The following is an 11,388-nucleotide window of genomic DNA, read 5'->3' as shown; positions in this document are numbered from 1 at the left end:
TGAATCTTCACTATGTATGATAAATGGAGGTCTCTATTTGTCTTCACAAGGTTTTGTTGATAAACAATATAAGAAGGAAAATTAACATAAAGGGAAATTTAAGATGAATGTTTTAACAGATCAGATAGTAACACAGAATTGATTAGAAATGGAGACAGATAATCCAGCTTGGAAATATATAGGAACAAGGGCAATGTCACTCTGATGTCCTAGGAAATGCATACCAAGTCAGAATAAATGTTGAGAAGACCTCTTAGTCAGTTAGGTGCTTGTTAGAGAAACATGAGGGCCTGAGTTTATTTCCCCACAACCCACAAAGAGAAATTGGGCATGGCGATGCTTGCTTGTAATTCCAGTACTGGGTAGCAGTTCTGGGACAGATCCCAAGAATCCTTGGCCTGCTGGCCTAGCTGACTTAATGAGTCTTGTCTCAAAAGCCAAAGTGGGTGGTGCTTTAAGAACACTGATGACTAGCCTCTGACTTCTGCAAACACACACACACACACACACACACACACACACACACACACACATACACACACACACCACCACCACCACCACCACACCATATCACATCACAGATACACACACACCCCACACACACACCACACACCACAGACCCACACACACCACCCACACACACCACACACCACACACACACAGACAGACACACAGCCCCAAACACACACACACACACCCCACACACATGCACACACACACATCACATTATAGACTCAGAGAAAGAGAGAGAGAGAGAGAGAATCAGAGCTAATTTTTTAAAGCCTAGTACAAGGCTAGAGGGCAGGATGCCTGTAAGCCAGACATTCACTGACTTGGATCTACTGCTAGAGAGTGCCTGGTGAAACCCCAGGATGGAAACCTTCCTGAGGAATCGCAGTGATAGGAATATGACAAACATTAAGGAAGGATTATTCACCCACTGAAAATGAGTTATAAGTAGGGAGGAATACTGGATTCTGTGCAACTGAAAAGTGTTAAACATTTAGTTTGTTCGATGAATATTTCTTCCAACAGGCTTTCAGGGACTTCATACAGAGTTATTTATTTAAGAATTTTAATAACATTAATTTTACACAAATGAAATGACACTTTAGTTTTTGCTTAATGGAAAGTAAGAACTTCTGGTTCAAGATGCAATCAATGTCCTGGAACTCAGTCTGAGTCCGTGAGGCATGTTTACTCTTTAGGTCAAGTTCTTGAACGCTCTCACCTCTTGGCTCTCCTCGCTCTGCCTCATGAGCACCGAGCTCTCTCTCTTCCTTACTCTGCTCTGAGCAGCCTGCAGCCCTCAACCTTCACAGCTGGAAGCTTTGATCTTTGCGTTTTATGTTTCCATTTGGATTTGTTTCCACCCAGCAGACTTTCTTGACCATTTCTCGGTTTTACTTCTACGTGTCTCCTAACTCTCATTACGTGTAACTATCTGAATGAAGTAATTCACACTATGGAATGTTGCTGTTGAATGTCTCTGGCAAATTTCTGCAAAACAAAGAGCCCTTTGAAACAATGACTTCGGTGGACTACTTAAAATCCCCAGAACTCCTACTTGCTTTATGCCTGAACTATATGAGGTTTCTACTTTCTTCGGATTTTCTAAAATCTAGAGCTACCCCCAGAATCCCACCTCCAAATTCAAGTGATTATTCTGAGTATGTTTCCCTATGAAGAAAGCATGTAAAAACACTATTCTTTTGTTGTAAAAACATCTATTTTTTCCAAAATATCTGACTGTACAGGTAGAGATTGTGCCAGGACCCAGGAGACTAGTATATAAAATGCACACTGACCTCTTCTGCTCCGGCCTCTACTTTAAGGTCCTCTTAACCTGAACCATTAACAGAGACCAGCAGGGATTCTGTATAACCGTGACCCACCAGCAGCACATGCCTGCTCTGACTGGTGTTCCCAGGTGTCTGTATTGATAAATCTTCGGACTTTGAAGGAATCATCGAAAAATATGAGGCATTTATTTTCTCCTCTATTTCAAACAGAAAGACAGCATGGCCACTAAGGTGAGCTAAGGTCTATCCAAAGTAAGACTTCCCTTACATAAGAGTTACTATCCATAAGAAAGACGCTTCAGTCCTTGATGGGAAAATGTCTAATTGTCGATCCACTACTAGTGGGGGACTTAGCAAGTTTTCTCAGGTACAACTCATCTTTCTTGATCTTTAAGCAACACACACACATACACACACACACACATGCGTGCACACACACACACACACACTAAAAACTATTAGGAATAGATACAGAAATAAAACATATGGTGATCAAAATAGCTGCTTCATTATGCATAAAGATAAGTTGGAGAAGACCAAGCAGAGCTGAGCACAAAACAGGCTTACCCACATGCTGCCGATACACTAGAGCTGAGGATATGATACCCAAGCATTCAAAGGAGGCACATCAAAAGCATCTGTGCAGTAGTCATTCACTGCTTATCTCCACCAGGCCTGATGCACTTCTTACTGTTGCTTTCTTGAAATGTAGAATTTCAGGCCCATCCATGTCCTCTGAAATCAGAGTCACACAAGCAGGATCCCCAGGGTATGGAATATACTCTACAGTTTCAGAAGTGCTCTTCTCTACTGAGACGAGGGCTTCTAGTGTTTTCTAATCTTCTTAAGGACTCTGCCCTTTAGAGTTTGAAAAAAATCAGCACGAGTGTCTATATTTATTTAAAAACACCCCAGTGAACGCTTGGATAAAATTATAAGTGCTTCAGAATTGTGAAGAATATATGGGGTACTTAAAAATTTTTTGTTGAAAAGTAGATTGTGATTCGTAAAGTTGGATGAATTTATTAAAATTCCGATTTCTCTCAGAGAGAAATTGCGACAAATTTAAAAAAATTGAGGTTGGTTTTTATTCATGATTATGAAATCATGTAGTCATCAGTACAAGAGCTGCCTAAAAGAACCACAGTCTGCTCCATGGGCAAACTGTTTTTGAACAAAAATTACAAAGGAGATGCAGAGAATGCTAGTGACTACAGACAACCGCGGTGGTGTTTGCCTGACCTAAACATGTGATTGGCTGAGATTAGCTTTGTTCCAAATGCATAGTCCTGATGTATTCTCAGTTGCCTCACTTCCTGAGTTAAGTGCCACTTGTTAAGTAAGGACTACAGTGTACAGGCATCTGCAGGCTGTACTGAGTTTGGCACTTTTAAGGTGCTTCAGAGATGGTGGTGATGTGAAGCTACGTTTTGCATAACAATGTAGGAGACACTTTCTCTCTGGCAGAGTAATCTTAGGGAACCATGGGAGCAAGGCAGAACCAAACACACATCAAAATACTAAATATTAAATAAGTGCTTCATCCATTTCTTATATAAGGGCATCAGTCAAGAGCACTTGGAAGGCGGTGACAGAGTTCCATACTGTTACTCCTTGTGAAGTACAGCCACTTCATCTTGGAAATATGAGGTACAGAAGAGCAGGATTCTCTTCATTAATAGTCACAATGAGTCATTGATTTCACTGGTATCTTAACGGAGCTGTCCAACAGTGAAGCAATAGCCTTGTAGCCCCGAGGGTAGCATTAGTGTCAAACACTGTTCTTATTTGTAACCTATTGTTGGGGAGCACTGATCAGCTTGTTCTTTAAGACAATTCTGAGATGGATCAGAATAATATATGAATTATATCAAGCTGACTATGCTAGATGCTGATAGTCTACTCTCTACCCTACTCGTTAATTCAAATTATATAAAATAAATTTTAAATGTGTGTCATTTAAGATGGTATATACGTGTATAGTAGTCTATTGTATGATGGCAAGCAGAGAAAGCTAGGAGAAAATGAAAGAAGTCAGATTGAGTCAGTCAGATTGAGCCAGAAGAGCAGGGTTGAACCAGCCAGCCAGAGCTCAAAAAGAACTAGGAAGATGTGAGCTTATTCATTAATAAGTCTCAGAAGCTGAAAACATCCTAGGCCTAGATAATATTGTACAGAGGCTAGAAGTTTCCAGTCTAGACCTAGATTAGCTGACAGAGGGAGGAAACCTCTGAGATGAAAATTTTCATATTTGAATAAAAAATACTTTTACATTCCCCAAATTCATAGACTCACTCAGGATCTGAGTCAGAACGTCTTAGAACCGAAAAGAACATTTGCTTTTCTAGCAAGTTCTTAATGATGCTAAGGTGCTTGTCTGGGAGACACGCTGCATTGCTACCTAAGGATATTTGTGAGCATAAATCTGGAGCAGATGATCTGCTGACGTGGAGGCAAGCCTTTGCTGAGACTAAGAGTCTTATCCTGCGTGCTGGCTTCATCCTGTCCTACTGTGCTCTGCAGCTCAAAGTCGGCATCGAAGCCTCATTGCTGGCGTTCAACCTTAAGCAGAATGAAGAGGGAACTGGTCATCACCGAACAGCAGTTTCCACTTTGGTAAATGGCAAGTCAACCAGATCTCAAACAATTAACTTCCTAGGTTTGTTTTTTTTCTTTTTTTTTCAGAAATGGATGTTTAGGTTTATTTCAAAAGGTCATCTAGCTCGTGCACCTTATGTGAGGAGTCATGGATGCTCATGAATCCAACCACTTGTCAGGCAGTTTTTAAGATAAAGTGAACAATATTCTTAAAGCTGAAATGAAAAACTTAGAATGTACCTGTGCTTAGAAGGAGTTTCTGACATACCTACACATCTTGCCAGACATACTAAAATTCAAATCCTCTTCTGATCATCTAAATATCAAATGCAGACATAAAAAGAGCCAGTGCCTACATAGGTCCAATAGTTCCATAGGCTGAAGCCAATAGGGATAGAAGTAGGATCCACGGATGAAAGGAGAATTGTCCATTTTCCCAGCATGAAACATGTTTTCAGACAACTCATTTGCTCTGGAAAAGAATAATATTTAGGTTTTGATATTTTTAGGTTTTGTCTGTTTCATTGGGTGAGTTTGCTGCTTTTTTGTTTATTTGTTTGTTTTGCGACCAGGCCAGGCTCTGTAACTCTGGCCCTCCCCAAACTCACTGCGTAGCTTGGCTGGACCTGGAAGTCACAGCAATCTTTCCATTTTAGCTTCCTGAGTGCTGTGATAAGAGTAATGGGCCACCATGGCTGGCAGTCCTAGAACAAGCAAGGGAAAAATGTGGAAAAGAATATGATTACCTTCATAATATTTCTTTCTTCACATGGAAGAAATTGACATTCACACAAATGAGATCTATGAGCATGAACATGATCTATGAACATCGGTAAGACTTCTCAAAGGGAAGAGGAATTTGAAGAAATATATCCAATTTTAAACTAAGTAGACTTTAGTTCCATTGGTCTGGTTAAAATTTTATTAATCATAAAATTTATCTCTGTAATATTAAAGAGAATCATGATATTTATTTATTTATGAGATTTTTTAATTGAATATTTTATATATTTACATTTCAAATGTTATCCCCTTTCCTGATACCCCCCCTCTCTCATCCTCTTTCCCCCTGCCTCTATGAAGATGTTCCCCCTCCCACCCACACACTCCCACCTCACCACCCTGGCATTCCCCTACACTGGGGAAAGGAGCCTTCACAGGACCAAGGGCTTCTTTAAAGCATAGGCTTTATTATAGTCTTTTTGAAATAGTCTCCTTAATCATATGTCCCTCAAAGTTAGCCAACTGTCCTTGTCTTCTGGAACTGTTTGAATGGAAGGAGTTGTCACTGAATCATGCAGTGATCTAACTTCACACCCGGAGAAAACCATTCCAGGATTATGTATTTTTGTCAAAGGCCACATTTTTTCTATTTTTTTTCTCTCAAGCAATTTTCATAATGGATCATCTGATTATCATATATTACAGTGGATTGTGGCTAGGATGTAGGATGAGTACTCAGGCAAAAAGTCCTTTTTCTGCAAGCATGAGGACCTTGATTTGGATCCTCAGAGCACAAATAAAGTATGACTGTAACCCTAGAACTGGGGACAGGAGTGTAAAGACAGGATGATCCCCAGAGTTCAGTGGCTATGCAGTGTAACTAAATCCCTGAAACCTGAGGACACTAAGGCGAAGAGCAATAGAAGAAAACACCACACAGACACTAATCTCTGGTGCCAGTATACACGTGTGAGTACACACTCATGTTCATGATTACAAAGTCATATGAATAAGCAGGTAGAGCACACACACAGATGCACTATTCTGATTTACAACCAGAGAAAAAGACACTGGGTACATCCTTACTCTTGATTTCCATGCAACTTTGATAGTGATGGTGTCAGTTTGCTCTCAGTGGCCATGATTAGAATTTCAATTAATGCATTTATTTGCTGGTGCTTTCTCATTTGCATCTTCTTGGTTCCCATGGTTTCCCAGGTATATGTCAATTAGCCAGTCCAGTCCATTATATGATTATGGTACCTTGGTTACTATCCCATCATTGTTGTGGTTTCAACATTGATTCCTTTAAAGAGTGAAGCATAAACTATAATAATAATGTTGTTGGTTTTTTTCTCCCCTTAGAGGACTCTTTGCGATCACAATTCTTTCAAAAAATAAGGGGCAACACAGAACAAAATGACAAATAAAAATATAGAATATTTTACTCTGCTAACTGGAGCCAATTGTCAGTAACAAAAAAGGGCTTTGTGTTAGAATTGGGAAGACAGACAGGATCTTCAGAGTCTGGGCCTAAGGAAATTATTCTCTGCCTGGGAGGAAGAATAGATACAAATAGGAAAACTAACAAGCATATTAAACAAGAATGAATATCATAAATAAAATTTGAACAAGGTGCTATCACAAAAGCACTAAATTCCACACTGGGAAGTTGGAGATAGATAATACAGGAGGTTAAATTTGTATTGAGACTTCAAAGAGAAGTAATTGTATGCATACAATTATGAACCATAGACAGGGAGAAAATGTTGGCTGCACTTAAGGCTAAAGAGTTGGGCTGAGGCCAGCTCGTTACTGATCCCAGGAAGGTGCTGGATTAGCCTCTTGAGGCAAAGGGCAGATTTCAAAAGTTTTAAAAGAATTATTATACTGTCAACCCACTTTAGAAAAATAACTGCCAGAAAAAAAATGTGAAATTTTAATTTGAAAGGCTATTGCAGTAATCATAATGAGAAATGCTTATTTCTTAAGTTTAGGAAGAGGGTCATAGAAGATAGAAGGAAGAAGCGTTCAGATTTGAAGGTTCAAATGAGTTATATCTAAGAGATGCGCTGAGTAGAAGACTAAGTAGCAAGTAAGACAGAGAAGGCTCAGAAAATTCACTGTGCTAGGAGAATAGCATGTCCAGAGTACATTATATACATAAAGGAAAAGTTTCTCATGGTCTTGTCAGGACAGGCAGGGATCCCATTACCAAGGGTAAAGCATGGTGGTAGCAGGCCTGTCATGCTGAGTAGGGTGAATAGAAATGGAAAGATATGGGTAATGAAGACACAAGTGCTATTCATAACAGTGTCAGCATAGGTACAAGCAGAGAGAGAGATTACCAGCTGGCTGCTGCTTCATAAGTCCTTGAAAACACAATGAAAATAGTCAAACATGGCTACAGCACCAACATTTCTCACCAACTGTAGAAACTTCTGTCTAAACTCAAGCAATTTACTTCTACAACTGGACATATGTACACCACATATGTATCTTAGACTATGACTAAATAGTTGATACAGTAGAGTGTGTGCACATGTGTGTGCATGTTGCATGCAAATGTGTGTATCTGTTTGTGATTATTCATAAATAAGTCAGAATATTATATTTTCCTCACACTCTTTGTCTCTTTGAGACAAAGTTGTTCACTGAAAGAAAAGTTTACTTTGGCCTGGCTTGCTAGTCAAAATTCTTGGGGTCCACCTGTCTTTCCCTTCCACTGATGCTGAGATTATAGTTTATATGTCTTGCTTTTTGACCTAAGTGTTCTTTATTTAAGATCATGCCCTCTGTCTTGTGTAACACATGCTCTTACACCATCTCCTGCCTACAACTGCACCATCTCCCCGCTTACAACTGTCCATTTCTGGATTTCAAATTTGAGATACATTCAACTATATTTATTAACTGTTTGCTATGTGAAGGCTCATTTCAAAACCTAATTGTAGAGAAAGGATCTCTTCTAGTGAGTAATCAGTTGCTAAGAAGCCTACTAAACACTCACACATGGTAGAGAGTGAGTGTCACAGGATGATAGACTTTGCAAATGCCCCAGAGCTGGGCACACAGAATGAAGAAGCTAACTGAGTGGAGAACAGATTGATGGAAAATATTAACAAACAAAGCTTTTCTAAAAAGCTAGCAAATAAGATGACAGGCCATGAGAGGGGAATTGAAGAAAAGCATTAAGTTGGATAGAGCAGTCTGTGTGTGGGGAATAATGAGAAGGAGGTGAGGGTGGAGGAGGTCACATCAAATGAGCCCGTGGGTGCTTTTACAGACCCTGGGACCCTTATCCTAAGGGAAGACTAAATCATAAAGTTGTTTCAAGTAAGAAAATCACAACACCAATTTAGGAATGTCTAAGGAAGCTGGAATGATAGCGATTTGATGTGAAGGCTGAAAGCCAAGATAGGAGACAATTATCAGTGGAGGGTTTGGTGGGCGAATATCATGTGAATGAGATAAAGCTGGGGTAGACGATGCAAAATAGAGCACAGTTCTGTGAAAATATTTGACTCGAGACCCTGGAGTTTGAGGGCAGCAGAATTCAAGAGGTGTAGAGTTGTCCCTGGCTGGAAACTGGTGTGCAGTTTCACATTGGAAAGGAGTAAAATTGCTAAAGACACTCCCTTTGTGTCTTCTGTGTCTGCTAGTACATAATGTTTGTACTCAGGGACTGTGTGGGTTGGTGGTTATTCTTCAGCTCATTCCTGAGTGGGCGCTGACAGGCAGCCCACCAATGTCATGAAAGCAATTTACCTTTTGCCTTAACAAAATCGATCTTCCTTTCTGTCTCCCCCACTGCCAACGCCTCTCTGCACGGTAGTTTAGAGCCATAACCTCATTCTTAATAAACTGTGTTGCTCCTAGTTTGCGTCTTTCCTAGAGAAAGTGTGGTTGGAGAAAGTGTACTTGGCAGAAGGCCAAATCAAGATGTTCCCAGGTTTCCTGTATTCACAATATCATTCGGCTCAAAGGCTTCTCTTTTTACAGCACAAAAATATACAAAAGCAATCATTTGTTAATTGCTGTCTTAGGTAGGGTTTCCATTGCTGTGAAGAGAAACCATGAACAAGGCAATTCTCATAAAGAACAACATTTTATTGGGGGTTCTGGGGTTCAGTCCATTATCATCATGGGTAGAAACATGGCAGCATCCACTTAGGCATGGCACTGAAGGAGCTGAGAGTTCTATTTCTAATGCCATAGGCAAACAGGAGAAGACTGTCTTGCAAGCAGCTAGGAGGAGGTGCTCAAAGCCCATCACCACAGTGACGCACTCCCTCCAACAAAGTCACACTTCCCAGAAATGCTACTTCCTATGGGTATGGGTCAAGAATATTCAAACCACAAATGCATTTGAAAGAATCAAAGACAACTGAAAAACAGAACAAACAAAACCAAACCAAATAAAACTGAAGATCCAAGTGAAAATGGAACTGGAAAACAAAGTATTCTCTTGAATTCAAACTGAAGATCACATCACTTTTGAATTCCTTTGTTAGTTATGTTTTTTTTTCCGGATTTGGGATTTTATTTGTTTATTTACATTTGTTTGCTTGGCTGGATTTGAGACAGGATGTTGTATAGCTTAGGCTGGTTTCTAGTGGGCTCTTACAAACATGTGCTCCCTCTGCCCCTCTTTGCCTTTTACTCTCTGTGCTATCTGGGTAGCAAAACACGGCCAATTGCTGTGCTCATCACAGTGGCTCAGTCACAATACATTTCATACACCTAAAAAGACTGTGAAAATCAACTGGGGTGGTGTGACATACCTGCAGTCCTAGCACTCTGGAGTCAGAGGCTGACAGATCTCTGTGAATGCAAGGCCAGCCTCTTCTAGAGAGATCCAGGGCACCCAGGAATACATAGTGAGCCACTGTAAAATAAAGGAAGAAACAAACAAACAAGCAAATCAATAATTATGAACCAACAGAAAAGTAAAAAAGTGTTCTGAAACAAAAGAGGTTTTTTTCTTTAATAAAATGATAAAAATGAGCGAGATGGTACCAGTAAAATATGATAAAATTGCCTTTTTCTACATTTATATGATTAAATATAATTAGTATAATTAAGGAAAGAGAACAGAAGTATTTTAGTCTAAGCCACTTTCCTGTCAAAGAGCTCTTCTTGATCAACAGCTTCGTTTTGAAACAGAATTAATCAGACAACATATATGTCACAGACTCAAGCTACTTATTCCACAGAGAAAAGGATGTGTACTGTGTTGGAGGGAAATAGTCATGTATATAGTTTCATAGCCCAGGGTACAATATCTAAAAATAGTATTTTCTATACAAAAATATTAATGGGATCACGAAATATTCTGACCAATATGTATTTATGAGTTCTAAGTGTGTTCTAAAATCTGTGAGTGAAGGTAGTGAAGAGAAGAAACAGATAATTGTTACAGCCTTAAGGATACATCAGAAGAAGGACATATATTTCTATATATTTTCCAAGGATGCCAGTATGAGATAAAACAAATATCTACATTGTTCTTAGCCAAATAAAGCTTCTAAGTGAGGCTGATGCACAAAAATTAAAACAAGGCAAAAATCCGGAATGTTTCAATTACCATGAGGCTGGTTTTCTACATTTAATTATAAATAGGGCCAATCATGATGAATCAAATTTATTGGAAAATTACTAACCCTATTTCTCCTAAATTTAGCAGGTCATGGCTGTCTATTGTATAATTAGATAGCGTTGCCCTTAATCTTAGCAGCTGTTTTCCTCCTTACCCATAATATTTGATAATTCAGGCGCATCGGTGGAAATGAGGATCCCAACTTTCAGAATTCTGCTCACACAGGGGAAGCCCCAGCAATACCTTTGTGCTCTCAGCCCCCTAGTGGGAAACTGAAAAGTACTTTACTTATGCAAGCTGCTCACGCAAGGCTGTATCCAGGCCATGAAGATTAGATTATTGTAACTCCCTGTTGGCTGACTTGCTCCATAAGGCCTTACATAAACTCCAGCTGCTGAAGGACAAAGCTGCCAAGTTCCTCTGAAAAGGGCAAAATTAATCAAAATATATTTCTCCCTCTCTGAAATCCTTATGTTCGCTATTGGTTAAACCCTAAAGTAGTGCCCTGATTTTTAAATTCCTCCTTTAATTCAGAGGGTAATATCTGGCCCAGCTCCAATATCCCTTTTACAACCTCTTGGCAATTTACGTTTCCTGGCCAACTCTTGAACTCTGCTGAAGCAAATCTTTTTCGTGCCCCAAGACTGTTACAGGATTTTACCAAAC

General features: G+C 39.6%; 1 long non-coding RNA gene across 1 annotated transcript; it reads right to left on the bottom strand.

The window, feature by feature from the left end:
* Positions 1–5,781: 5,781 nt before the first annotated feature.
* Positions 5,782–10,912, bottom strand: LOC116887082. The gene is made up of 2 exons (XR_004386199.1): positions 10,877–10,912; positions 5,782–10,011 (listed from the first exon to the last, which is right to left on the bottom strand). It is a non-coding gene; the product is annotated as an uncharacterized LOC116887082 (long non-coding RNA).
* Between the last annotated feature and the right edge of the window lie 476 nt (positions 10,913–11,388).

This window comes from Rattus rattus, chromosome 18 (assembly GCF_011064425.1).
Source record: "Rattus rattus isolate New Zealand chromosome 18, Rrattus_CSIRO_v1, whole genome shotgun sequence".
Taxonomy (NCBI): domain Eukaryota; kingdom Metazoa; phylum Chordata; class Mammalia; order Rodentia; family Muridae; genus Rattus; species Rattus rattus.
Note: the sequence above shows the minus strand (reverse complement) of the source record. Positions and strands in the feature narration are given on the sequence as shown.